This window comes from Haplochromis burtoni, unplaced genomic scaffold, assembly GCF_018398535.1.
Source record: "Haplochromis burtoni strain Fernald_Lab_line unplaced genomic scaffold, NCSU_Asbu1 Contig_157, whole genome shotgun sequence".
NCBI lineage: Eukaryota > Metazoa > Chordata > Actinopteri > Cichliformes > Cichlidae > Haplochromis > Haplochromis burtoni.
Window position 1 is genome coordinate 818,686 of NW_024582518.1, and position 7,902 is coordinate 826,587.

The 7,902-nt window shown below is 40.7% G+C and overlaps 1 long non-coding RNA gene across 1 annotated transcript; it reads left to right on the plus strand.

Annotated features, from left to right (window-relative positions):
• The first annotated feature begins 239 nt into the window (after nt 1-239).
• LOC121815219 lies at nt 240-4,957 on the plus strand. Its single transcript, XR_006054892.1, has 3 exons — nt 240-250; nt 2,629-2,881; nt 4,830-4,957. It is a non-coding gene; the product is annotated as an uncharacterized LOC121815219 (long non-coding RNA).
• Nucleotides 4,958-7,902: the final 2,945 nt, after the last annotated feature.

Genomic DNA, 7,902 nt, shown 5'->3' on the forward strand with positions numbered 1-7,902 from the left:
CCTTCCATCATTACAGTCAGTTTTCCAGTCAGCTCCTGCAGTCTGGTTAATAAGCTCATATATAACATGTTTAATGACAGCAGTTTGATAGATTTTCAATGATGGATTAAGAATCTAAAGTTTTACATGTATCACAGATATTCCTGGTTAATTCAGGCAGTTACTGGTTGTTGGTGAAGTATCTTGTGTGAGCTGGTCTAAAGTGAGGCCCATCCATGCCTCACAAAGCATTTATCAAATAAAGTGAAAGGTCAGCAGGACCTGGAGACTCCAACCAGTCTCAGCTGTCTTCATGACAGAAAAAGGAAAAAGCACAAAGTGATACACAACATACAAATATAGATCACAAGATGCAAACATAACTCACTAAAGGTTTGCAGAATATTAAATGTGAGCAGGACCAGAGTCTGAGTTTGTTTGAGGCTTTAAGAGAGAAAGAGACGCACTGAGCAGCTGGAGCCACAGAGAACTTTAACTTCAATGTAGCGAAACGTCTTCTTTAAAATCAAATATGAATGAAGTGATCAGAAAACACTAGTGAATATTTCACAGAGCGTCACAGACAAGTGTAAACAGCAGAAACACAATGTTGATATTGAAGTGATCAAAGCTACTTTAGGCTGCTCCCTCATCACAAGGAGTCACCTGATAATGCAGGAAAGTGTCTCTGGGATGTTGAAGAGTTTGGAAGTTCTTTACTTGGTTCCTCAGGTTCAACTTTCCTCTGGTTTGTAGTCAGTTAGTTTTAGTAAACAGGTCAGCGTCCAGTCAGGTTCACTTCCAAAGAGCTCCTGAATGAAACGCATCAGTTCAGCTGTTTGGTGCTGTGCTTTCACACAGGTGGATGATGAAAGAAAAGGGCGTGGCCTCCTCGTGTGTCAAATTGAAAACTTAGAGCAGCTGCTCAGGCTAAGGAGGTGATCAGGTTCAGAGGTGGCTCGCCATCTCCTTCATCATGGAGAATCCAAAGCAAACATCATTTCCTGTCATATCAAACATTAGCCTGCATAACACAGAGATGTTACTGCGTTCAATCAATAAATGCCAGGATTCAGTGACCATAACCAATATAACATCTAAACTCAAATGAATTAATACAGCACTATCACAGCTGTTCTCACACAGAGTATTCTACCTTTTTATAGCACAGGAAATAATTATTTGATCCTCTGCTCAATTTATAAGTTTGCTGACTTACAAAGAAATAAACAGTCTCTGATTTTTATCATAGTTTCATTTTCCTGAAGATAGAAAATCAACAAAGATCCAGATTAAACACGCAAACATTAAAAAGTGATTTGAGTCACTGAGTGAAACAAGTGTTTGCTCCATCAGTGGTGTGTGGTTGTTTTTATGCAGCTGAGATCAAATCATCACTAAATGTTTCCTTCTTATTGTTCCAGTGTTGATGATGAGACATCAGATGAAGACAGAACAAAGTTCTTTGTGAATCTGTTCTGTGCAGCAGCAGAGAGACAAAAGCAGACAGGAGAGAAGATAGTGGAGCTGTTATCATCAGTGTGCAGATTTGACACATTCCCTGTTAATGAGAGAGACATGGATGATGATGACGATGATGGCGATGATTATGATATGAAGAAACGTCAGTGTGATCGCCTCCTGGATCTGTACTCCAAAGTGAAGGACTGTGAGACTAAAACAGGCTTGAGTGTCCTCCCATCATTACAGTCAGTTTTTTCAGCTCCTGCAGTCTGGTCCATAAACCTCTCAGAGAGAAAGACCTCCATCCTCCTGGAAGTGCTGAAACTCCAACCAGAGAAGAAACAAGTGGAGCTGAGAGGCTGCTCACATGAAGAGAGTGAAGTGAGGAGTTTGCTGCAGTGTCTGCCTTTTATCTCACAGCTCAGGTAACAGATTGTATTCAGAAGCTTAGTGAAGAGTTTTGATGGAGAACATGCGTTCACCACATGCAGTATACACATAGTATATAGTTACTTTACAAATAAAGCAGAAAAACAACTTTTCTATTCATTTAATCTTAAAGTAAAGTTTTTACCGTCTCTTCTTGATTTAAAGAAGCTTCTAAAAGTTTTCTTGTTTTTATGAGGATTAATAAATTAGTTATGTGCTGCAACTGAGATGATATGTTTCCCTCGTTTATGTTATATTTAACATGGAGCGTCATTATGTACAGGAAGCATGGACCAGATGGAGTCCATCAGCAGTGTGTGGCTGTTTTTATGCAGTAGATTCTCAGACTAAGAGTTATAGTCAGTTTATGGTTTTGAATAATTGTTAAAATGTTGTTTTCCTCTAACGCCCTTATCATTTGGTCTTTTGTTTGCAGTGTGTTGTTTTTTTTTCCTCTGAGTGTACTTAAATCAAGATCGTCGAAGCATCAGGTTTTTTGTGAAGTTGCCTGTTCTGTCAGGCAGCAGAGAGCGAGAGCAGTTGGTTGGTGTTCGGGTGGGGGTGATTTGGTTGAGACGAGAAGTGCAGTATTTGGTATGTTAGTTGCGATGTCAGTGTGCAAGCATTAAAATTCCTCCCTTTTCAATTCGAGAGATATCTTTTCTCTATGACTTATCCTGAAGCAATATCAGTGTGAAACTTCCTCTTGGATTGGTGCTCCTATGTGTAACTGTGCACATACAAACACAGTCTGAGTGTGTGACTTCCTCCTGGACCTGTACTCTTATGAGACTAAAACAGGTCTGAGTGTCCTTCCATCATTACAGTCAGTTTTCCAGTCAGCTCCTGCAGTCTGGTCCATAAACCTCTCAGAGAGAAAGACCTCCATCCTCCTGGAGCTGCTGAAACTCCAACCAGAGAAGAAACAAGTGGAGCTGAGAGGCTGCTCACATGAAGAGAGTGAAGTGAGGAGTTTGCTGCAGTGTCTGCCTTTTATCTCACAGCTCAGGTACATGAATTCTTCTTTACATGATTAATTCTTCAGAAGACGAGATGCTCCCTGAAGTCAGCAGTGGAAACATTTTTCAGTATATGCATTTTAATATAATTGTACAGACGGCTGGAGAGTGAAGCAGCTTGATCATAAGCAGGCTTTCTTTGTGTGAGCTGGCTTGATGAAAGCTAAACCTGCAGTCAGAGATGACAGCTGTGACAATGTGGGGGAAACTTTGTGTTCAGCTTCAGTCTCTGTCCACACTCACATAAAAGGAGACCTTGATTTGCTGTTTCTCTCTTCTTCCACACTAAATGGACCAATCGAATGCTGCCTTCATCAGTCACAAACATGAGCACATGAATGGATGATCAACATCTGTGAAGAAGTGAATGAATAGATGTGTGTGAGCGCTCTGTGCTGCACATTAGAGCTGTAAGAAATATTTGTAAAAATTATTATTGAAAACTATTTTAATAGTGAGGCAATATGAGCAGTGTTACAGGCACAGCCCTGAAGACGGGAGCCTGATGGGCAGTGTGGTCCGTGCAATTCTGCAGATTTTTCTTTCTTTTTTTAACAGCGCATTGTGTTGTGCATCCTGATTTGTTGCAGACCATTACCAATCAACCTTGAGCCGTGTCTCCTGTCCAGTACAGAACGAGTTCAGCTTGTCAAATTTACATAAATCCTCGAGCAGCAGTGCTGTTTGTTTGTAGGGTTTCTCCCCCACAAACACGACAATGTCGACGAAACCTTTTGCACCGTCAGAGGCTCCTGTGGTAGCTCCCACAAGGCTGAGGAAGACGCTAACTATGGCACCAAAAGTTTGACTCCTGGACATGCTAAAGGAAGCTAGAAGTTACCGCATTCTTCAGATTATAAGACGCATTAAGCAAAGCCAAACAGTCAGAGGAGTCAAACTTGACTCATTCTTCTTGCTTCGTCTACTTCTGTACCATCGATTCATTAATGTTGAACTCTCTGCAGCTGTTCCCATGTTCTGAAAACAGGGTTTGATCTTTGGTTTCTTCTATAATACTGGACTTATTTTTCTAACAAGGTTTGAACTTTGTGTTTAAACAAGCGAGAGAAGAGTGAAAATGTTCATACCTGTCTGAGGAAAGTGTACAGCTTGTAGTGAGGTTATTTACAGCCTTCAAACATCTATAATAACTTTAAAAAATGAAGCTGACTACTGTACAGATTTCACCTATCGCAGGATTTTTTAGAACCTAACTGCCGCAATAAACGAGGGTCCGCTTTACACATAAAATAATGAGGCCTCTGCCTTTAAATGGGGGGACAGTACCTGCTGAGTAAGTGTGTAAAAACTGCACATAGTAAGACGTGAAAAAAGACGCACAACTTTTGACGCTGCGTGATGAACCCCGTATTCCTCGTCCACGTAAATGCAAAGAAGGAGTTTAAAAAATCTAGTTTTAGATTGATTCAAAATGCCGTTTACGTGTGAACGAAAGGCCCAAACATAGAAAAAGCTGTACAGGTGTGGACAGAGCTTAAGACGTAGATTATTTTATTGCTACCAGTAACTGATTGCATTTTTACTCTTATTTGTTTCATTGTTCACTAAAGGTTTTAGGTTTGAAATCAATTTTAAGTCGAGTTGGTTTTGGTCTGGTGAGTAACCTTCAGTAATAGTAATAAATCACACAGCAATGAGACATTAATGTAGTTGTAAAAAGCATGATAATATATTAAGTAATCCATAGTATTCAGAAGTATGTTACAAAATACTTTTGGGGCATGTAATCTGTAATCTGTAGTGGAATACATTTGAAAATGTAACCTTCCCAACACTGACTGTAGTCAGAATCTAAATTATTCATGTCTAGGAAGGCTTAGGGACTTCAAACACATGGAGTCCATCATGCAGTGTGTGGTCTGTTTTTATGCAGCTCACATCAAATCATCTCTGAATGTTTCCTTCTTATTGTTCCAGTGTTTTTCCTCTGTAGGTCACTCATCCATGAGCAGTCAGGTTCTTTGTGAGTCTGTTCTGTGCAGCAGCAGAGAGAGAGCAGCAGACAGGAGAGAAGATCCTGGAGCGTTAGCATCAGTGTGCACATATCAGACATTCCCTCGTTCATGAGAGACCATGGATGAGATATGATGATGATCTGAAGCAATATCAGATGACTTCCTGTTGGATCTGTGCTCCCATGTGAAGGACTGTGAGACTAAAACAGGTCTGAGTGTCCTTCCATCATTACAGTCAGTTTTCCAGTCAGCTCCTGCAGTCTGGTCCATAAACCTCTCAGAGAGAAAGACCTCCATCCTCCTGGAGCTGCTGAAACTCCAACCAGAGAAGAAACAAGTGGAGCTGAGAGGCTGCTCACATGAAGAGAGTGAAGTGAGGAGTTTGCTGCAGTGTCTGCCTTTTATCTCACAGCTCAGGTACATCGACATCGTTCTTACATGAATTAAAGATCGATGCTCTGCAAGTAAAGCAGTGGAAACATATTCAGTGAATGCATTTTAAGCTCTAATTTGACAGACTGTTGCTGCGAGGTGAAGTCAGCTTTTAGATGACCAAATTTAAGTTCTAGCATTTTTTAACATTGAGTGTCGTGAGATAACTGGCTTGAGTGACATTTACAGCTACAAACCTCTGGGAAAGCTTCAGTAGATATTAGATACTGTGACAGGATTGTGTCGTGGGCAAAACTTACACATCAAGCTGTTGCAGAGGGAACGTTCAGTCTCATGTTCCTCAGCCATTGGCTCTCTTCACATCCAAAAGGAGCCTGATTTCTACGTTATTCTGCTTCTTCCACACTAAATGTAGACCATGATTCACCTATAAAGAAATATGTCATAGTGACACCTTAACAATATGTACATCAAACAGAGCAACATGATGCGCATAGATCTAACATGCTGGTAGAAGCATTAAAGTGAATGAATAGAATGTGTGTGAGCGCTCTGTGCTGCACATTTATTGTAAGCTGACTGAATAAAGTGACTTTGACTGACACAAACTGAAGTTACTGTGCATTCGCCGACACACACTGGAGAGTTTTACACATCAAGTGAAGTATGTCAACTATGAGCAGTGAATTAAAGCTAGGAAGTCCACGCTGATTTATGACCTGAATCCTGCACGGTTTTCAGCCTGTTACATGGGAAGCCAGTGTAGGAGCTCGTGAACTAAACATGGCTCAATGCACGAATTGTCTTTTTTTAAACTTTTCTAACAGAAATTATTGGTCAATTTGTGTAATCAAGTAAATGATTACTGATGTTGTTGTTCCACGTGATTAGCAGCAGGTGAGCTGCTGTTAGATTTCCCCCTGGTTTTTATTGATACGTTAGCCTGTCTCTGCTACCTTATAACAGACTGAACTTTCAGCTTAGTAATATTTTCATCATAGAAGATTACTCCTCCTAGTATGCGTATAATGGACACAGTGGTTTGCTGACTCATTATGTTAATGAAAGGTGTACTTCTCCTCCACAAACGAACGACTCAATGTACAGTGTTACAAACCTATTTTCACACGTCTACTGGGTTAGGAACATTTGTTAGCTGGTCTAAGTGAGCTCCATGACTCTCCACAAGGCTGTAGTAATAACCTGAAACTCATGCAGACTGAACCAAAGAGTTCTGACTGCTTCTGGACAGCGAAAGGAAACGCTAAAGTGTACCGCATTACTCAATTTATAACACAGTCATAACATAACCAAATTGCAGATTCAGAGCAGCAAATCTTAGAGGGGACTCATTCTGCAGCTGGAGCCTCAGTGCTGACTTCATGTACCTGACTTCCTATCAATAAATGTGAACTTCGACAGAACCTAGTATCATTTCAACAGCGTCACAGGGTTAAAGACTTGCAGTTTATTCTGAAGCGATCGGACTATTTACTCTCTCAACAAGGTTTAGACTCTGTGTTTGAGAAAAGCCTGAGATGAAGAGTGGAAAAGTTCTCGTCTGGCTCTTGAGTTGTAGTAGTACAGCTTGTTAGTAGACGGTCCAGTTACAGCTTCAACTTCATAAGTAGCTCTGATGAAAACACATGAAGCTGACTACTTGTCGTGCTTTCACACTAGTGCAGGTTGAACGCTAAGGCTGGCCTTCGTCGAAGTAAACAGAGTCGCTGCTTTCAGCATAAAGGAGTGATGAGGCTCGGTGGCTCGCCATCTTATCACATGGAGAGTGAAACAGATTCCTGTCTGAGTAAGATTGTAAAAACTGCACGTTATGCATAAACAGATACAGATCAGTGACAAGAAATACAAGACTAACTCTCATATCCGACGTACGTGATGAATCCCGTATTCACTGTTCCACTAGTGTTCATTTAAGAGGATTTAAAAATTATCTCTTCAATAGATTTAGACTGATTCAAGAAATAACGCTCGTTTACGTTGATCGAAAGGCCCAATTACAATAGAAAGCTGACAGAATGGCAAGCTAAAGTCAGATTATTATGACTACCAGTAAAGATTGCATGTGTGTCAGCGTGTGTGGTTGTTTCATATGTCACTCACATCAAATTTTAGTTCTGAATTTCACTTCTTAATTGTGCGAGTTGGTCTGGCATGAGATGAAGTACGACGAACTTGTAGTCGTAATCTCACAGCAGAAGAGAGCATCATGACGTTGAAGAGAAGCATGGACTAAGTATATTCACAGTTCCATAGTATTACAAGTACTGCTTAAAAGAATGACTTCTTGGGACCTGTATCTTAATCTGTAGATGAATACAGTCTGAGTAGCCTTCCACACTACTGTGAGTCCAGAAATTCAGTCAACTCTGCATTGGTCCATAACCCTAGGAGCTCCTCCCGCTGCTGAACTACGGGAAAGTCTGAGCTGTAATAAAGAGTAGGCTCAGGCCTTATCACGTCGGTAAGCATTCTAGAGCTCTGTAAAGATGTTGTGAAAAAAGTGGAAAGCCCATAATGTAAGTATTTGCTTGGCATGCATCAGACATTACTATCTCATGGATCATTGTAATTTCCTTGCTTCAGACGTGTGTCCCTGTTCACTGATGTTGCTGTGTCTATGA